Source organism: Arachis ipaensis, chromosome B06 (assembly GCF_000816755.2).
Source record: "Arachis ipaensis cultivar K30076 chromosome B06, Araip1.1, whole genome shotgun sequence".
NCBI lineage: Eukaryota > Viridiplantae > Streptophyta > Magnoliopsida > Fabales > Fabaceae > Arachis > Arachis ipaensis.
In genome coordinates this window covers 130,944,726-130,967,094 of record NC_029790.2, presented here as the reverse complement: position 1 = coordinate 130,967,094, position 22,369 = coordinate 130,944,726, and the positions used below count along the sequence as shown (strand labels likewise).

The window sequence follows — 22,369 nt, the reverse complement described above, 5'->3', positions numbered from 1 at the left end:
AACCCCATGCGATATACCACAAAAGCACAAATGGTCTCTAATTTAAACATGCCGTCCATTATATCTTACTTGTTTTTGTCATAAAATATTGATCAATTTGGTTCCTTTTTTTGCTGTGGTCATGAAGATTAAATTCGAATATAGTGACTAGTAATTAAGTTCATGTAGTTTGGAGTCTTTTACAAAGATATTATGATGTAGTTGAAGTTGTTGGGAGAAACGTAGTGGACATACCAGGTATTTTTTTTTTTTGGAACTATACACGTTGAATAGCACCTTCTTAGTTTGACATTAAGAAATTGGCTTGGTGTATGTGGTTGTGTATCATTTTTTTATTTGTTTCAAGGGCCCTAAAGCTGTTGTTAATACAAAAAAAAGTTTTGTCAATTTTTAGCCTTACACACTATGCCCAAAAAATTCAATTTAAAGATAAACGGGCCAGTGACAATGTACCTATTAGGAATTCAATATTTTGTCAACATACTAGTCTCAATAATTGTTTTTTTTAACCCAAAATAGGCAGGGCATCCCAATTAACAAATTAGAAGACGAAGAGATAAAATAAACCCATGTTACATGAGGGTTACAAAATTATGGCGTTCATGTTGTTCAAAATATAACAAACATTCACCAAATATCAAACAAAGCACATCACAGACAAAATAACACATTCACAAAAACATTTAAACATAATTACACTACACAGGAACTTTTAAAGATCTGCAGGTATCTGCTAGTTTGATCCATGGTTGACGGACGAGTCAGGGGAGGTTGTGGGTCGCTGCCACTTACTAGGACCTGCGTCAGCCCCCCACCTTGTTGCCTCTTGTTGACACTGTAGTAAAGTTCAAAAATTTAGGCATAACAATTAAATACATAACAATTTAGTGCAGATAACAATGCAAAGATGATGCTCACTTTGATTGCTGAGTATCCTCATGTTGTTGTTGTTGGCTTTGACGGTGCGACCTTAGGAACATTTCGGTGTGGTAGACTCTTAGTTGGGCTTCTTTGTTGAAGTATGCACCGCATCGCAACAATAGGCTGTGTATAATATGTTCGGACAACACTTTGGAGGCATAGAGTTCGTTAACGACACATGGAGGTTCCTCTTTCCGATTAATGTCCCTGACAATCATGTAGAATACACCCCAACCAATGTACCTCAGCTCCACACTCAGCAAAGAAGATCGTCTATACATGTGTCGTATCCTCCCTACGTCAGCTGCCTTAATCCAGAACCTGTCACTGTCTCTCCTGGGTGTCATATGGAGGCAATTGTCTTGAGTGTCTATTAAATAAAGATCCGTCGTAGTGTACCACTTGAATAGATGCACGATATTAGGTGGGAATTTGATATCATCTTGTGGTGAAACAAGACAAAACCATGATACGTTAATGTTCGAAATTTTTTTGAGCAGAAGCATATCAATTAACACAAAGGAAGAGTTGTGCATTAACGTACATCTGTTGCAAAGGGCCCAAAGACATAAAATTGGTTGTACGATTGTTGTATGTTCCTCAATGCATTAACATACCTAACCAACAGGAAGAAATAATGACAAATGAAAAACAGGGGAATGAAAGCTAAAAAAGAGTTGATTTATAGCCTATGTTTACATGAATCTTTATTTACTGTAGCACACAAACTTGAACTCTTTCTACATGAAAATTTGTAAATATGCTCCGTTTAATTCTTTACAGATACAACATCGTCGTGAATCGTGATCAAAGGTGATACAAGAAGGAGATGCTTACCGAAATGCAGGTTCCCTTGTTGTTTGAACACGGCGAAGCTGGATGTGGTTGTTAGTGAAGGGATAGGCCACGGGAGTGAAGCAGAGGAAGGTGTAAAGTGGATTAATGGGTGTTACTTTTTTTTTTGCTATGTTAGTTGGGAATTAATGCAACTTTTAAATGAGAGTTAAATCTAAACATCGAATCAGTGGTAGTGGAAGTAGAGGAGTTATTATTAGGCAATTCTTTGATTATCCTAATGTTTGGAAAACGTAAATTAGTCCCCTTTAATTGATTATCAAAATGTGTCGGGAATGTCTCGTTTATAGAAGGAAAAATAATTTGCATACCTCCCCTTTAATTGAATCACAAATGTTTTGAGAATTGTTATCCCATTCTAATAGTTAATGGGTGTTTTTTTGCTATGTTAGTTGGGAATTAATGCAACTTTTAAATGAGAGTTAAATCTAAACATCGAATCAGTGGTAGTGGAAGTAGAGGAGTTATTATTAGGCAATTCTTTGATTATCCTAATGTTTGGAAATTGGAAAACGTGATGAAGAAATGAAATAAACCCAACATTTATAAGGGTTACAATTTAACTTGTGTCGTTAATGTGTTCAAATTAATACAAACATTCACCAAATGTTTCTCAAAGCACATCATAAACTAAATAAAATACATTCATAAAAACATTAAACCATAATTACATTACGTAGGAACTTTTAAAGATCTGAAGGTGTCTGCTAGGATGATCCCTGGTTGACGGACGAGTCAGGGGAGGTAGTGGGTCGCTGCCGCTTACTAGGACCTGCGTCAGCCCCCACCTTGTTGCCGCTATTTCACACTGTAGTAAAGTTCAAAAATTTAGGCATAACAATTGGAATACTCTTAGTTGGGCTTCTTTGTTGAAGTATGCTCCGCACCGCGACGCTAGGCTACGTATGATATGTTCGGGCAACACCTTGGAGGCATAGAGTTCGTCAACGACACATGGAGGTTCCTCTTTTCGATTAATGTCCCTCATAATCATGTAGAAGACACCCTAAGCAACATACCTCAGTTCCACACTAAGCAAAGAAGATCATCTATACATGCATCATATCCTCCCTAAGTCAGCTGCCTTAATCCAGAACCTGTCACCGTCTCTCCTGGGCGTCATATGGAGGTAATTGTCTTGAGTGTCTATTAAATAAATATCCGTGGTAGTGTACCAGTTGAATAGACACACGATATGAGGTGGGAATTCGATATCATCCTGTGGTAAAACAACACAAAACCATGACACGTTAATGTTCGAAAGTTATTTGAATAGAAGCATATCAATGAACCAAGGAACAATTGTGCATTAACTTACATCTATTGTGAAAAGGCCAAAGACATAATACTGGTTGTATGATTGTTGTATGTTCCTCAATGTATTAACATACCTAACCAACAGGAAGAAACAAAAACTAATGAACTACACGAGATTGAAAGCTAAAAAAGAATTGATTTATAACCTATGCATACGTGACTCATTATTTACTGTCGCACACAAACTTGAACTCATTATGCATTCAGATTTGTAACTGTGCCCCGTTTAATGTTTTACAGATACAGCATCGTCGAGATCAAAGGTGATAGAAGAAGGAGATGCTTAGCAGAATGCAGGTTCTATGGTTGTTTGATCATGCCGAAGCTGGATGCGGTTGTTAGTCGAGGGATAGGCCACGGGAGTGATGCAGAGGAAGGTGTATAGTAGATTGATTAATGGGTGTTACTTGTTTTTTTTTCTTTTTTGTTCTGTTAGTTGAGAATTTATGAAACTTTTAATGAGAATTAATCCAAAACGTCGAATCGGTGGTATTGGAAGTAGAGGAGATATTATTAGGAAATTCTTTGGTTATCCTATTTTTTGGAAAACGTAAATGGATTATAGTCCCCTTTAATTGATTATCAATATTTTTTAGGAATGTTTCGTTTATAAAAGGAAAAATATGCATAGGTAATGAATACAACATCAGATCAGATGAATAATGAAATGTAGTAGCAAAAAAGTATTTACAGGAGTACATGATAAACATTTTTTTAGTCGAATTTTTCTGTTACATTTAAAATTGGTGTCATTAGTTGTTTTATGTGTGACAGTGTTACATTAAAAAGGACCTACACAAAGAAGATTGGAATATTTTAATAAATCTCAATTATTTTGAAAATTGTTATCCTAAACACTGAATTTTTCTAATGCATTTATACATTGTTTATGAAATAAATTTTATAAATTATTTATTTTTAAAACTAAATTAGATCGCAAACTAATTTATTTGTTATATACTATCAGTTATCAAGAAACCAAGTAATCCAATGAATTCAAAATTTTAATTTAACTAATAAAGTTTGTTTCAACCAGTAATTTTTTGTTCTATTATTAATTTGGTTAATAACAAACATTGAGGAATTTAATTTTCCAAGGTAACACTATTAGTTATCAAGATACCCAGTAATAGTCACAAAAAAAAAATGATACCCAGTAATCCAGTGAATTCAAAATTTTAATTTAACTCATATAGTGTGTTTCAACCAGTAATATTTTCTTCTAGCATTAATTTCGTTAATAACAAACATTGAAGAATTTAATTTTCCAAGGAAATACTAGTAGTTATCTATAAACCCAGTAATCAAAGGAATTCAAAATTTTAATTTAAGTCATAAACTGTGTTTCAACAAGTAATATTTTTTTCTAGCATTAATTTGGTTAATAACAAACATTGAAGAATTTAATTTTCCAAGAAAATTAAATGTTTTTGAACGAAAATTAAATTCTTTAACGTTTTTATAAACTGCAGGCATTGATGAAGGAGGATTTACGGGGAGTTAGGATTGGGATATAAGGGAATATGTGTTCAAGAGTATTAAAAAGGCAACGTTTTAATACTTAATTTAAAATTTAAATTTTTTTTATATCTCAAAAGCGTGCAACTTAAGTACCCTTTTCAGTATCCATGTTCTTTCATATAACACTCCTCCTTGTAACCCCAAGGAACACACATTGCTGCTGAAGCTTTCGACTCCAAGATCTTCAACCCCGTGAAAATGCCGACCAAGGTAAACCTCTATACTAACTCTTCTCCTGATAGCAATCAGTAATTATCACCATCTTCACGCAATGTCCATTTAATAAAAATTTAATGGTAGTAAAATCAATAAAAACAACTTAAGATTTTTGAAAGGAATCAGTGAAAGATTTGGATTTCGCATTTGTTCATCCGAGGAAGAATTTTTTGTATTTAGGTTTGCTTAAGATTGTTCTGTTAACGATTCAAAAGTTCATGACATTCATCTGTTTCATGCAACGAAAGTTGCACTGTTTGTGGAAAAATTGAACCACTTTCTTTCCAATAACAAAAATATGCATGTCTGTAGATTTTGAACCGTAAGTTTCACTTGTATGAGGTTTTTCTCATGAACTCTGATTTGATTCGATTGTGGCCATGAACTCTGTTTTGCAGTTGCCATAGATGACGTCTTCCAGGGACAAGGGTAAGAGAAAGCTACATATCGATCAGGATAGTACGAAGAACTACAAGTTGAGGTTTCTGAAGCCAGTAATAAGGTCATCAATGTTTAAACTGGTAAATCAGCTCCCTTGACTACAAACCTTTGAATTCAAACATTATCCAGCTATATCGATGTTTTAACTAAACTTGACTTCTGTGTAACAGTCATTACCGATAACTCCAGATGAGCTCCTAAACCGTATCCCTTTCCTGGACCTGGTTGTGCCTGACGGAAGGAACAACCCCTTTTGGTGCTTTTGGTCGCCAGTTCAAAATGGCAAAATTGCCTTGACGCGTGGCTGGCAGGAGTTCTACCAGACATACAAAATCAATTTGGACTCCATGCTCTATTTCAAACACAAAGGAAACTCTAATTTCCAAGTTCAGATATTTGATTTTGGTGGCATTGAGAATTCATACCAACTCCGTGATCCGGAAGAACCACCATATGTAAGGACTGGTAACTTTCAAACTGCAAAGTGTATCAACATCTCTCCTTCAACCAGGGCTAAAGCCGTTGCCGCAAAGGTATCTACCAAGTGGCCCTTTTTTGTGATGGACCTAACTGCTCGCATCATGTCGTCTCGATTGTTGGTAAGTGTCTACTTGTTGCAACCTGTTGTTTAAAATATTTTTTACTGAAGAAGCATTAAATTAGCTGATACTTACTGAAATATCTTGTGTTAAAATCAACCCAATGTCCCTCATCTTAGTCACTTCACTGCTCAGAGGCACCCTATCATCCTTACACACGGCCACATAGAGGTCGAAGCTACATACACAAGGTACAGTGGAAAAAGGGACGATAGCTTCGGCGTTATTTCTGGAGGATAGGAAAATTTTGCTTCATTGTGCAACTTCAAGCCAGGTGGTGTGGGGATCTTCGAGGTGATATCCACTGAGCCAATCACGATCATCCAGGTTCAATGCAGATAGGATGCCTTAGGATGAGGAACAGAAGGCGTTATGCGCCTGTGTTTGACATGTTTGTCCATCTATGATGATAAAACTTTTCCCATAGTTTTAGGAATTATGAAACTCAATTATCTGTTAGTTGGTTGTTGAAGAATTATATTTGCTTTTTGGTATGTCATGTATTTGAAAACAAATTTGGATATTAACTCAATCAGATTCGCATTCGCCAATGATGTAGGTTTTCGTAATGTTATAATTGGCGTTGTCATTTTAACTAGCAGGGAATTTTTTTGTTATTAAGATCAAATGGCAGAATAGCCTTTTTTTTGGAAAAAATGCCAGAATGGATTTATTCCTTTGGGGAAGAAAATTTTTTTTTGTTGGCCTTTAATATCCAATCAACCATATTTTTTTTTCTAAAATTGATAAACCATTCTTCGTTGGAGAACTAATTGTTTTTTTTTTTTTTTTGGAATTTGGTTACATGAGAATTTTTTTTTTGGTAATTGCACATACTTTTAAAAAAAATCTGGCCCAATCAATGAGAAAGACAACAGAACCGCATGTTTTTGTTAATGTATCTTTTTTATTAATGACTCAATGTTGGGTAATTTATTGTAATTAGGCTTAGATCTACTCTGGGTTGAATGTCCGGTGTAGGGGTGAGCACGGGTCGGTTTGGTTCGGGTTCAAGGTAAAATTAGAACCGAACCGATCAAAAAGTAATTGGTTCGGTTTGGTTCGAATTTGCGTTTTTTAATGCTTGTACCCGAACCAAACCAAACCGATTAAGAGTGGGTTGGTTCGGTTCGGGTAGCGGGTACCCGATAACTTTGAAATTAAAAAAAAATTGGCAAATTTTTATGTTAAAAATTAAAAATTCAACAAATACAATAAACATGTAACATCAACAAAAATAATGCAAACATATTAAACACCAAAGACATTAAAAACTAAACTCATCAAAATCCAAACATATTAATAGTGAATAATCTTGTCTAATGAAAATATAAAAGTGCAATAAAAATATTAGAAGTTAAATACAAAAGTCTAGTGAATAATCTTTAAAAAAAGCTAAAACCGAAACACAATAAAATCTAAACATTAGAAGCTCAATACAAAAGTGCAATAGAAATATTTGTTTTTCAAAGTCTTCACTCCATAATTCTTCACTCCATCAACCAAGCATATTCAAGAGAGAAGTTGTGACCTTCAAAAAATCAGCATATAATTAGCTAATGTCAACATATAAAATTGATTAATTAAAAGAAATTCAACAAATAACAGTAAATAAAAATGTTAACCTCAAATTGTTGTAAACAACATCAACTCCAATGGCTTGATTAGATATTGTTAAAGCTGAGAGCTCTACATTAATAGTAATTAAATTATTATTAGAGACTCAACAATAATAACAATTACATAATAATTTAAAGAAATACAATTTAAAAATAGTTACCTAATTCAAGTTTTTCTTGGTCCTCAAGTTCTTGCTTTAAGTCGTACATCTTCTCTTGAGTCTTCAACCAATTTTGTGAGCAAATTAGAGACTCAACAGTAGAAGGACTTAATGAGCTTCTAAATTGGTCAAGCACACGACCACTTGTACTAAATGCCGACTCAGAAGACACAGTAGAGACGGGAATAGCCAACAAATCAGTGACAATCACAAACTAAAACCAAAGCAAATGAATTACCAAAAGCAAAGTACGAAACCCTAACATTGCTTGAAAATGCACGCACACAAAGAACTAAGAATGTATAAATTCAAAAATTGAACACTCAATAAAACTATTAACACTAACATATAACATTCCCCAAAAATTAGACTAACCTGACTGACTAACCCGAGAAGACGACGCTGGAGCCTGGAAGAAGTTGGCTGCTAGAGAGGGAACGGCTAACCGAAGAAGTAGTTGGCTGCTAGAGAGGGAACCGCAGACGAAGTTGGTTGGTGGTTGCTGCGTCCTGCTACCAGGAAGACGATGCGCCTGCCTCTGCAGCTTGTGGGATTTTTGGGTTTGTTTGAGGTGAGAGACTGAGTCATTGAGAGTGTAAGAGGGAGGGCGCCGCTGATGACATAGTGTTAGGGTTACAGGTTTCAAAACTCACTAAAAGTCTAAAAGCTATATATATATTTTTATTTTTTTTTATTTAATTAATATATGTTCGGGTTCGCGGGTTGGTTCGGGTTCCGCACCACCAAAACCGATACCCAAACCAATCACTTACAAATACAATCGGTTTGGATCGGGTTGGACCCGATTACCCGTTGGTTCCAGAACCAATTTAATTGGTTCGGTTCGGGTTTGGACGGGTAATCGGGTACCCGCTACCTGTGCTCACCCCTACTGAGGAGGAACAGAATATTTTTACTTGGATTACAAAAGTTGGGCAAAGGTGATTGGCGTGGAATTGCAAGGAACTATGTTATATCAAGGGCCCCTACTCAAGTGGCCAGTCACGCTCAAAAGTATTTCATCAGGCAAAACAATGTGTCTAAACGAAAAAGATGCTCCAGCTTGTTTGACATTGTTGCAGATGAAGTTTTTACTCTTGTCTGCAATTACTATCCATGAAATAATTGTTTTTTTTATTTTATTTTGCATCAAATGAACATTTCTGCCACATAATCTACTCATGTTCATTGATAAAATTACCCAATTATTTTTATTTCTTTAATGTTGTTAATATCTTTGTTGTTGTTAATGTTGTTGATGTCTTTGGAGATAAGGAACATGTTGTTAATGCTTTGGAGACAAGGAACATGATGATTGATATGGTTTTTTCATTTCTTTTCCCCAATTTTTTCCAATTTTTTTTAATTTTGTAAAAATCCGCGGATATCCGTGGAGTCCCCGATTCCCGGCGGATATAGAGTCCCCGTTACCCGTGGTGGGGACGGGGCGGGGACGGGGACTGGATATGGAGGCAGGGGCAGGGGGCGGGGGGCATGTCCCCACCCCCGTGGGTACCCGTTGCCATCCCTAACCGGTTTAGTCGGTTTACCGGTTGACCACCGGTTTGATCGGTTTTAAACCGGTTTTTTGTAGAACGGTTTTGGACATCAACCGGACTGGCTGGTCCGGTCCGGTTTTCAGAACATTGCTTTCGGTATCTTGAACAAGGCAGACACCAGCTATATTCGAAGGAAACCTTAAGCATATGTCATCAGAGGCAGATCCATATTCATCAACAAAGTCGGTCGCCTCATACTCTTATATAATCTTCCTTAGTCGTCTGCCCTATCATGTTAGTGGTGGTGAGTACCTTTCGGGCGTTCAAATGCATCTCTTCATCGTAAGTACTCATTCGTTTTCTCTTGGATTAAGATGACTGACTTTTTACATTATTGATTATAAGGAAATGTGTGTTTCTCACTTGTTTTTTTTTTCGAATTGAAATCAGATGGACAGTGGTTGAAACATGGGTAACACCACGGAGTAGGTTGCGGCCACCTGGAAAGGAAATTGATGAAAATCCTAATACCCAAACGCAACAGGATTAGTAGCAGTTTGGTGGATCCCTTTTTTTCGGGTATGTGAATATATGATTTATTTGCTTCATTGATTGTGAATTTCTGTCGATGTCATTTTTCACTTCGTTGTTTGTGCAACCAGGTTGGTACTTAGGTCAAATATCAGACCACCGTCTATCTGGAAACACTAACGAATGAGGTGCATACGAACAATAGTGACGATGATGGTGAATAACCTTTGCTGCTGCACGAAGGATGTATGAAGGCGCCATATACCCATACTGGAACACATGTAAGCTTAACATCCAGTTATTCTACAGTGTGATGTATTAACTTTGTTGATGAACTTGTTTGTTGAAGGGTCGAATTCTGACTATAATCGCGTTTCTACGTATGTTCTGTTGGTACAGGCTGATGTTCGATTGTACGGGATCACTGGAGCAGTAAAAAATGATGCTAAATGACCATCTTCCTTGCTTTGAATTGGATGAATTAGCTATCTGTAAACAGTGCCCGGAGCCATTTTCCTTCTGCCCACTCCTGATGAATTGGTACGTACTATTGTACTTAGCTTTGTGTATGCCGTTAGAAAATAAGTTGTTCAAATTTTGTCCGGAGAAAACCGAATAAAAGGGGTTTTGTTTTATTTTCTTGTGGGTCATTTCGAAGATTAATGTATTGGGTGTTGTCCTCTATAACAATAAGCATTATCTAGATAGTGGAGCATACTCTTAAATTCGAATTCGTTGGAATTACCAACCGAAAATGAAATAAATGCAAAAGAGAGTAAGAAAGAAGAGGTTAGCATTTGGTTGAATGAAGGTTTGGTATAGAGTTCTCGAGTTACAGGGATTAAAGTCTGTGTATTTTGTGGTATGTACGTGTTACGGTAAATCCTAGTTTAAATTCGCTGTGATCCATTAGGGTGACTCGGAGGTTGATTATTCGAGTTTGAGAACTTTTCATGACGATCACTGCTATGTGGGAAATGATTTTCCGATTTGGACGGTAGCGATCGTTATGAAAATTTCTCAAACTTGAATAATCAATCTATGAGGTACTCGAACGAATCACCATGAATTTGAATTTGGATTAACTGTTACGCTTAAAAACAACAAAATATCCATGCTTTAATCCTAGCAACTCATCAATTCTATGCCAACCTTCATTCAGCCAAACATTGATATCTTCTTTCATGCTCCATTTTCCTTTTATTTCATATTCGGTTGGTAGTTTCAACGATATCAGATTTAACGGTTGTCTTTGACCTTTGTTATGAATTACAAACTACCAACTGATTTTGTTATACTGCTAGTAGCTTAATATTAATTAACACAAAATGTCTTATTGGAAATTATTCTAACAAATTCTCAACTACATTCATGAGGAGGAGCCGGAGTGGAGGTATGCGTTCTGTATGTCAAATTGATTCGGCGATGCCGTCTCACAAATCGGTTAGTATCGGAATAGATAAATTTTATGTATATAGTTCATATCCAAATGAATAATTTTTGGGTTTTCAAAATCGATAAAAAAAACTTGTTAGAAAAATGAATTTTCAATCGTATTGTATGGGATAAACGTAACATGGGGGAAGGAGGGAGATGGTAGTGATTGGTTTTGTGAATGCTGGTACAGAGTTGTGTAGTTATTGGAATTAAAGCTTGGGTATTTCGTGGTTTTTGAATATGAAGGAGAATCTAGGTTTAGGATCCTAGTGAGGCGTTCGAGTGAATCGGAGATTGAATATTCGAGTTTGACCAATTTCCATGGTGACGATCATTACCATGTGGAAAATAATTTTCTGATTCATATGAGGGTGACCATTATGGAAACTTCTCAAACTTGAGTATTCAATCTCCGAGGCACTCAAACGGATCACCACGAACTTAAATCTAGCTCCTCCTTTGTATTAAAGAATCACAAAGTACACATGCTTTTATTCGAATAACTCTACAAGTCCGTTTCGGAGTGCATTCAACCAGATACTATCATCTTCTTTCTTGCTACATTTTACATTCCTTCCATCCCATACATTCATTCTATCCCCGCTGGAACTTCCAAGCCCATCAGTTTTGATAGCCCTTTCCAGTTTCTATTTAAGACAATACAATAAAAAAAATTGAAGTGGGCAAAACCGACCTGAAACAATTAATAACACTAGCTTGTTGTTGTAGTGTCCCTGTGAATTAACTATATATATTGCTTCTATAATTCCTTAATGAGCTTCATATGCTTAATATAAATTATAACACTTAGTTGTTGTTGTACTGTCCTTGTTAATTCACTATATCTGATGCTTCTATAACTGCTTAATGAGATTCGTATGCTTAATATAAATTGATCACAACTTTAATATTTTTTTGCAAGAGGCGACTGTGGATTTTGGGTGACTACATGGTGGAGTTTCATGTTCAAATGGCTGGATGAATCAAGTAATTATAATCTTGCAGTCTTTGCTTTCTTGAACTGTCTTCACATATACTTTTGTTACAGTGATTGTTTATTAATTTTTAATATCAGGTAATAATACTCTACAATGTTACGGATGCCAGATGAACACATTTTGGAAATGTTCAGGCAGAAATCCCAGGAAGCAAAATCCTGCCTATCAAAGTCATGCTGTAGTCAAATAGCTGAAAACAGAGAAAGATTCGCTAATGTTAAAGGAAATGTCCGTTGGGTTTCAAACTGTTATTGTTCCTAATGTTAAATTCTGTCAGTTTCTAAGATCAACATCTTCAAAATGTTATTGTTCCTAATAATCAAAAGTATGATATGCTCAAATATAAATGTGTTTATGTTTACGTTTTTCGCTTTATATATAACAGATTCATGACACATAACAAATCTCCTAAAATGGTACAAGGAACACTCGCTATATTTGAAACTACTTTCATACACAGGGGGCCATTTCTCCTAAAAAAATTTCCGATGAAGATAGGAAATTCATAATAACAAAAGAGATTCACAACCTGAAAGTAACAAAAGAGATTTACAACCATCGAGGAACAATTCAACCCTGGAGACTACGACCCATTCAATCTAATAATTTGGTTGGTAAATCAAATGCACTAAGTAGGGAAAAAAATTCATTAACACAACTCTAATTGATCAACTGTATTGCAAAATCACAATGGTAGGAACTCCTTACCCCAAATGCAACCACAATTAACTGCAACTAAAATACAGCAATGTAAGCAAAACACATACATATTATTGAACATAATTATCATCCTAATGCACTAAGTAGGGAAAAAATCCATTAACACAACTCTAATTGATCAACTGTATTGCAAAATCACAATGGTAGGAACTCCTTACCCCAAATGCAACCACAATTAACTGCAACTAGAACACAACAATGTAAGCAAAACACATACATATTATTGAACATAATTATCATCCTAATGGACATATTCACAGTTAACATAAATAACTACAAATTAAAACTCCTCAATACCAAGCAATGGCAAATACATTGCGGTCAGTAAATCAGGATAAACCATGCTTATAGAACCAAATATTTGCATTGCACTAAATTCAGAAGACTAATTCTTCCAATTAGTCAAAGTGTCCTATGCATCGACGCGAACAATGCCATGTACGATCCTTGTTTGTTGCCACAAGGAATTGACGATGGTAATGAATCTTGGACATCATTCTGCACATGTGGTGTGTCACATTTTTCATCCATGACATCATTAAAGCACTCATAGTTTGTGAATGAATGTCCCTTGTCTTACTGTGACTCCTTCACCTAGTTATGACATGATAATCGCCAATCAGAAACCATAATCATGCATAAAAGCATAATGGTCATTCATCGCAAAGTGGTTAAGAGGAGTTTTACACATCGCACCTGTGTTAACGAGTAGAGATTTTTGTTGAAAAATCCATTCATGGACGCGATGTCAATGGATTCACTGCTTTCATGGAGGCTCCGCTATTTTATAATTTTTTTTTAAACAAGAAGAAGGAGATCTTCATTAATTTACCCAGTTCATGTGACGGAAATTAGAGGTTTATATTCACAAAAATTACCTCATCAAACGTGTTGTCTTTACCCTTCTGGTTCCTCATACCCTTCGCCGTAAACTTCCTTGTTCCACCCTTTTTAAAAGGCTGCGCAAACAGAGGAATACATTACATTCACATAGTTTAATGGTTTTTAAAAGGACACCTACCCAAGAAGATTTTCACAGCATGAGCTTAGTTAGAATACACAAATCGTACCTTGGTCTTAGGGCCCGAGTGGTGTTCAGACTTAACTGAGAACGACCTTGAAGAATTAGCAAACCTTTCTGGACTAAAACCTGAGTCCTTGGCTGATGCATTGCCGTCTGATCGATTGCGAGGGTTACCTTGCACACTATGCTGCATCAGATCTGGACAGCGCTTGTAGTAATGACCGTACTTGTGGCAATTAAAGCATGCTCTCTTCTTCCTCCAAGAAGACCTCTTGGAAGGGGCTCCTTTGCTTTTGACAACAAAGGGATCGTTGATGCCTTCCACGTTAACATTAGGAGTTGACTTGCCTTGTTTGCGTGACTGCAGGCGGATAACTAAATTGAGAAGTTCAAACTGGACTTCATCAAAGTCTGCAAGATCCTTGCAAGCAATATCACACAGCTTGTTGCAATTCGATGCCAATGCACCAACTCGAAACTTTAAGACCCTTTCGACGTCATCATGCACAGGCATTTCTATGCTAAAAAATTCGTTCTTTGCATTCTTTGTCCACCTTTTATAGATCAACGAATCTGAAAACTCAAGTATGTTTTCGAACTTCATGGCACATAAAACATGACTACAGGGAATACCACGTGATTCAAACAGCTTGCACGAGCACGAGAACAGATTCTTACTTCTATCGACTTCCACCCGTCGATCTTTGGCCGGGTCTCCGAGAGCAGTCACATTGAACTCAACCTTGCCCAAGGTTGTGCTTAGTACCTTGATATTCAAAGCCCCTGCCCTCTGAATCTCATTACAAATTTCCTTAAAAATGTTTCGAGTTAAATAACATGATGCAGATCTTTCATATACCTCCAACGAGGTAATCATCACTGGTTCTGAGCACCGAGACTTAAAGTCAGCTATTAATTCGTTGTTTCTATACTCCTTTAAGGCCCTATCCAGGTTATGCATGAAGTCAATGAGGGTGTTCTTGCGATTAACATAAAATCTGATGAGAGAATTTATACTTTCACACTGTGATGTCGTCCTTATGTAACCAAAAAACTTATCCCGGAGGAAACAATGGGACCACATCGCACGAGTTTCGTACGTCTTTTCCATCCAGGTACTCCCAACAAGGTTGTACTTATCCAAAATGGCTGCCCATCTCCGATCAAAGTCTCTGTGGTCGTTGTTGTCGTATATAAGACACTTAAAATTGTGCAGGAAATTAGGATTCTTTATATTTTCACATGAATTTCTCTGAAGATGCCATCCGCATAACCAATGGGTAGCATCAGGAAGAACATTCTTGATTGCATCTCACATGGCAAGGTCTCCATCAGTTATTACTGCTTTAGGACTTTTCCCACCCATCGCTTCAACAAAGGTTCCCAACAACCACTTATACGTCTCTGTGGTTTTGTCGGATAGTAGGCCGGAGCCGAAGATAACAGTCTGCCCGTGATGATTGCATCCGGAGAAAATGACCAAAGGCTTGTTGTATTTATTCTTCTTGTAGGTTGAATCAAAGGCAACAATATATCCAAAGCAGTGATAGTCGATAATTGACTGCCCATCTGCCCAAAAAATATGCTCGAGCCTTTCGTCACTAGTGAACGTATACTTCCCAAAGAACAGCGGATCGTTATTTGACTTGTCAATCAAATAGTTTATTGCCGCATTGGCATCCCTGTTTTTAACTTTTGACTGACGATAACGATCAATGTGGTTGTACAAATCTTTGCGTATGAAGCCAGCATGACGATATCCATCCTTCTGGAATGCAATATACCCTATAATATGGCAGGTCTTTGACACCAAAATTATGAAGATTTTTCACTTGGACTTTATCAGTGACAGTGAGACGACGATTGGCCGGAACCAGATGCGCAAATTGGGGTGGTGTCAGATCGTGGTTGTGAGATTCTATAAAACATGATACCTTCCATCTACCGCAACCGTAGTCAAGCTTTACCCTAAGCCGAGCTGGACACTTGGTTCGCGTTAGTGACCTTGCCTCCCTTGATCAATCATCCAGATTAAGATACCTCATATTCCTCCAGCCCTCTTTATTGCAAACAAGTTGCCTGCTAATGATTCTACCTTGATTATTCCTAACCACGTCGTCCTTCCTCATTACAAATCCATGCCAACAAGAATAAGCGTTATAAAATTGGCAAGCCTCGTCCTCTGTCCTAAACTCCAGGTTCCAAATATCCTCCACCATTAAATCCGCTATTCTTTTTACACCACAAACTTCTTCACTCTTGCTAGTAGAATCCAGCGAATCCACATCGTCGTCTTCAGCATCATCTTCTGCATTCGGTTGATAATCGAAATTATTACCCAAATCATTATCAGAATCATTCTTCACATCATCCTCGTTTATGGACATAATTTTACCCAAAAATGTCAATAAAAAGAGCCAATGGAAGCAACTACAGGAAGCTAAACTAAGCTGCATGTAAAATTAAATGAACCAAAATCAATTAAACTAACCCAATTATTTTCGACCCCAGTATAAGGTTTTAATTTCAATTCCCTAAACCTAGCCACAGCATAGAACTGGATAATGTTACTTAATTTCCAAATTCCAGAATAGCAACCCAACACCCTAAACAGAGAACCGTTTAAAAGGCATAGACTATCATCCAAATTAAACTAATCTGATTAACAAAAAAACTTAATCGGACATACCTTGATGACAACCAAAGGTTGAGCTTGAACGGATAAAAAATGCACTCCCGGAGGGAGGTGACCTTACCTAATCCGACGCACCTAATTCGAAGGCAGCTGAAAAATGAATGTTGGTAAACCAGCTTCCACCAGCCACAGTTTCGGATCAAGCAGAAGTTCAGCTACAAATTTCTCTACCGGAGCCACATCAGTTTAGCATTTGCCCTCTCCTCAGTTGACGTCGATGCCTAGCCGACGGAACCAGAGCACCAGTTCCGGAACCTGTTACTCGAAGGAGATCATTCTTGCTAAATGGACGCTGGGTATAGAACGAAGGCGAAAAAACCAAACAGGGTTGGGTAGTGGGTACTAGGACAACAAATTTCAGTGCTAGAGGCTATGTGTTTTCCAAGTTCTGAGAGATGCATGTTGAATTTCAGAAAGAGATGGAGGGTATTTTTTAAAATGAAAAACAAGTTAGAGATTATAAATTATAATTGCAAATGTTCCCCAATACACTATACAGTATGTATATACACTAATTAATGTAGTATCTGCTATGGTATATGTTCATTAAAGGCTTTTGCTATAACCAATGAATGAATTAATGAAAGGTTGAAAATTTTTTTGATCAATGACTGAGATGCTGACACATATGCAAGATAATTTACCCACAAAATTGACATGGATTTGAAAGAAATCACCCAAATTTTTTGATATGTTATTAGATAAAGTCTAATTTTAACTTTTTTTTTATCCTTCCATCATAAATGAATTTTATTATATTAAGATGCATTTGATTATTATTCAACACAAAATAAATTTGAATCGCTAAGGTATAGTCATTATTATAACCCTTTTTTCTCAAAAAAGGAAAAAATTAGAAAAATATTAATTCCTGTTAAATAGTTCATCTAAAAATCATCCTCACATACCAGTAAAACTAGAAATTTCATTGGAAAAGATAAAATAAAAACAAAATATAATTTATTTTAAAGAATAACCTGAAACAGTTCTTAAGATTTTTAAAATCAGACACATTAATTTTTTAAAATTTTAAAATATACAAAAAAAATTCAAAATTTAATTCTGTCGGTCAAATTAGTTGCTAACTAAATTATTCTATTAGTTACTAACAAAAAATGCAGATATAAAATGTTAACGGACACACTTACCCGTTACTTGTTCACGTGTTGGGAGAAGGCAGCAGGACAAATCAATCCATGTGTTAGAAAAGAAAAATGAGATCGTTTCTCTCAAGGACAAAACACAGCATTTAAAGACCATCTACTTTCATCTCCTTCTTCTTCCTTCATCTTCTCATCTCCTTCAACAACAGTACAGTCATCACTCTCATCTTCACTCTTAAAACACCATTTCACCCCTTTTCCTTTCATTTTGACTCTTTTATCCTTCTGTCATAAATGAATTTTGTTATATTAAGTTGCATTTGATTGAGGCAACAGCAGCACGAGGCATGGTCAAAACTCAAGTCTCCAAGGATGAGAGTATAAGAAAATCAATAAACAAAGGTTAGATGCTAGTTCAAATTTTCATTTTTTATTTAACTTTATGAAAAAGATAATCATGCTCCATCTTTTAGAAAACGTACAATAATTGGACATCTCACACTATGTGTTCCATCGCTCCACAATAGTGACCATGAAACTACACTGTACTCACTAAATTTCCCTCCAACAACATTAACAACAAAAGCTTGTTTCTCCTTCAGACATTTAAACTTATGTATGTTAGGCACGATAGTGATGTTGATGCCAGAATGTTGTTGGAAGCAAGCCTTATAGGTAGAGTTAGCAAATCCAACATTTGTAACTATTCTTGTGAAATTAATCTTAAATGGTTTCATTGGTTCAATCTCAGCTGCAATTGCAGGATAATTAAAATCTTTTGCCATTGGCAGATGATGATGAGACGATGATGAAGGACAAACACTTTTGTCTCCTGGAGATTTGTCGAACTTTCATTGTATCAAACCCAATTCTGCAAAGCAAATTCACATAGTCATCTTTGGAAACATCAAAAAATATACCAGGATTTATGGCTCTAACTGGGTCCACAAATCCTTATCCATAGGAGAATTCTGCGAGTTCACTTCCATTCATTGGTTTTGCAGTCATCATAATAGAAGACTTTATAGCTGCTGGAGACCAATCAGGATGAAATGTCTTAACATATGCAACTATTCCAGCAACATGGGGACATGCCATCGAGGTTCCAGAGAGTATGTTGTACTTTACAGATCTTTTATCTTTTGTATCGTCTTCAATACCAGGAGCACTTATGTTTAGCTTCATAATTTCTATGATTTGCTTATTGGGTCCTACAGAAGAGAATTCAGCAATAGTTGGAGCACTTTTGCTTATGAAGCTTGCACTGCTCAATATTTCAGCATAAGGACTGGTAGTGGAATTTGCATAAGACAAAGCAACATCATAAGCCTTTGGATCTATGCTTAATGAAAGATAAGAAACATCTTGAGCTTCATATTCGTAAGAGACAAAAATTGAGCCAAATGCACCTGATTCAAGGGCCTTTGAATAACCAAATGAAGTTTGACACAAGACGATTTTTCCTTTTATGCGTTTGGGGTCCAAACAATAACAAGATTCAGCATCTTTGTCTGAACATGTTAGATTTGAAGCAAACTTTCCACGGATCAATGGAAGCTCTGTCCCATTTGATGCAAACCCATTTATTGACTTCCCCGAAAGCATTAATCCATTGCCTAACAAAACCTTATCAATGATTCTACGATCCATAGTAGTAGCTGCGACAGTGAACAACCAAGGTGATACACTAAATGTTACAATGTTAGGACCATTGTTATCTACAGAGTTTATAGTGAGGATCCCTTTTTCCATTGCATGAAAAGATCCAATTGCTATGATGTCTTTATCAAAGGTCATTTGCTCATCTGCCCTAATTGAAATTGTGATCAGATCCACACCATCGGAAATGGCATCATCAAAAGCAGCCAATATGGCATCATCTTTGCACTCTCGTTCACTATACACACTATAAGCAGCAATTCTTGCTGATGGGACACCTCCTCTTGCAACTCCTTCGACGATTCCATAGAAGCTTGCTCCCACTACTTTATTCCATGCTGCAATTGATGCTGTGTGGCTTCCATGCCCAACAATGTCTCTTGCTGAAGGTTGATCTTTTAGATAGTGTCATGCACCTTCCCACTTTTTGGGAATTGGACCGAAACCATGATCGTTGAAGTTCTCTGACTCCGGCCAGATTCCGGTGTCTATAACTCCGATTATAACATCACTCTCACCAGTTTTGTTTCTATGTATCGATTCTTTGAACCCCATGAAGTCCCAAGACCTTGTAGTGTGAAGTTTCAGTGTTCTACTTGAAAAAACAGAAACCACTCCTTCCATTTTTTGTAGCTTTTCTCTTTTTTGGTTAGTAATCATTGCAGCAAAACCATTAAAACTCTTATAATAACTTCTAACCATGTGAATTGTTGCATCATTATGATTAGTAGTTTGTTGCAGCATACTAAGATGGTGGAATATTGAGAATAATTATGCTTTGGCCTTTGGGAGTGATCCCATGTATACAATGTGAAGATTTCTATTAGCATCATTAGCACTAGTTACTAAAAATTTCATGATGAAATAGGCATATAAGAAAAGAAGAAAATCATAGTTGACTATTATTCAAGTATGTTAGATACATGTATGATGTATCAAATGGCTTGATTACATTATATAATATAATAGAGAAAATTTCACTCCCCTTTCCTATGAGGTGTTAAAATGACACTCTCCTCCCCTCTATTTTATAAATGTACATTCTCCTCCCTTCTAACTTTTAAAAAATCTCCTCTTTAATCCATTTAAAATTTTTTGTGTTAAATAATATTAACTTTATCTATTTTTTAAGAAAAAATAAATTATTTTTTGAAAAAATATCTATTAACAAAAATTTTATTTTTTATCATATATCATAGCTTACCAAAATACCCTTTTAATAAATTATTTTTTATTGATTAAATTATATTTTTATTAAAATATTTTTTAAAAAATTAATTAATAAAAAAAAGATAATAAATATGATTGATTATTGAAAAAATACTAATATCAAAATATTATTTATTATAAAGAATATAAACGTAGCAGCATAGGAGGATAGAAAATTAAGTTGCTAACATATACTCATTAATTGTCGTTGCTGTGCTATTTTTTTCCGGAAAAATATCAGACCCTATTAAATGGTGTGAATATATAAACTAAGTTGGGTTAGTTTATTATTGGTTAATTTATTACTTCACTTAAATAAATACTACGAGTTTAATTTTTGTTTTATACATATAATAAATTTTTAAATAGAACTTCGATTAACAATAAATTAGTCTTTGATCAATTAAATTAAAAAATATCATACAAATTATAAAAAAAAAATGTGTGAATATAAAATTGTGTCTAAATATTTTCCTCATTTGTGAGTAAGAGTTGACGCCGATCGAATATGATCAAAATCTTAATCAGATCTACACTAAAATCATCTGGATCGAATTCAATATCCACACTTTTTAGCTTGGATCTGATCTGCAATTAGATATCAAATATATCAGCACAAAATATAAAAATATTTTAAAAAGTATATTTTTATTAAAAATATTAATAAAATCCTTTTTTCACTTTTTTAAACATGTTTAATCCTAAAATATTATTAAACATACTTTTCTTAAATAATAAAAAAAATACAACATATATGATAATTATTAGTTGAAATAAAACATAAAAAAATATTTATTTATTTATTTATTTATTTATTTTTTACGGATCCGCAAATGTGCGGATACCTATCTGAAATCTGCAATTTGATGCTATTAGTGTGTGAATCGGATGCGATATCTTTGTGGATCAGATTAATAAGCAATCTTCGGATCAAATTCGGATAAATATCATGGATATACGGATCGGATATGATCCATGAACATTCTTGTTTGTATGCATGACGTTGAAGAAATATATAATATAACAATCATACTACATATATATCAAAATCAGTCACTAAATTAGTTATTAGTATGAAATATATATCAGATTATAAAATATACATTAAAAATAAATTAAATAATATATATTTAAATACAAATATATAATAATTAGTGTTTGATTTTAATATATAAATAGTATTTTTATTGAAATGTGATGAGATAAAATCTAATTTTGACTCTTTTCTCCATTTACATTAAGTTGCATTTGATTATTAAATTATTATTCGACACAATTTGAATCGCTAAGATATAGTCATTACTATAACCTTTTTTTTTTCAGAAAAGAAAAAAAAGGGAAAATATTAATCCCTGTTAAATGGTGTGCCTAAACATTCTCCTCATACACTAGAGAAACTAAAAATTTCAATCTAGAAGATATATATATATATATATATATATATAATATTATTGTTATATAAAAAATAGATATAAATATATATAGATTGTTTTATAAAAAAAATAAAGCCTATATATAGGAATAACGAAAAACTCAAGTAATTATTTATTGGTTTTTATGGTTTCTATTACGCTTAATGAAAATTGAGCGATTTAAAAAGTAAATACTGAGGTGACATGCATGCGTATATTAATATAGGAAGAATATATATTCAGAAGCATTTCTCTATTATATCACTTATTTACTCACAGCCTTAAAATCTTCAAGAATATACAATTGTATTATCATTCAAGCCAAAAATTCATCCTTTATTTTCATTAAATATTTAGATTAATTCAGTTAGATGAGTGTTTTAATAAAATGATAGGCTATTATTGTTATTATTATTAAAATGAAAAAAAATA

At 35.0% G+C, this 22,369-nt stretch overlaps 1 long non-coding RNA gene and 1 pseudogene across 1 annotated transcript; both read right to left on the bottom strand.

Annotated features, from left to right (window-relative positions):
- LOC107648510 lies at nucleotides 7,260–7,811 on the bottom strand. The gene is made up of 3 exons (XR_001621955.2): nucleotides 7,651–7,811; nucleotides 7,496–7,559; nucleotides 7,260–7,401 (listed from the first exon to the last, which is right to left on the bottom strand). It is a non-coding gene; the product is annotated as an uncharacterized LOC107648510 (long non-coding RNA).
- On the bottom strand, nucleotides 18,072–20,378 carry LOC107647651 (annotated as a pseudogene).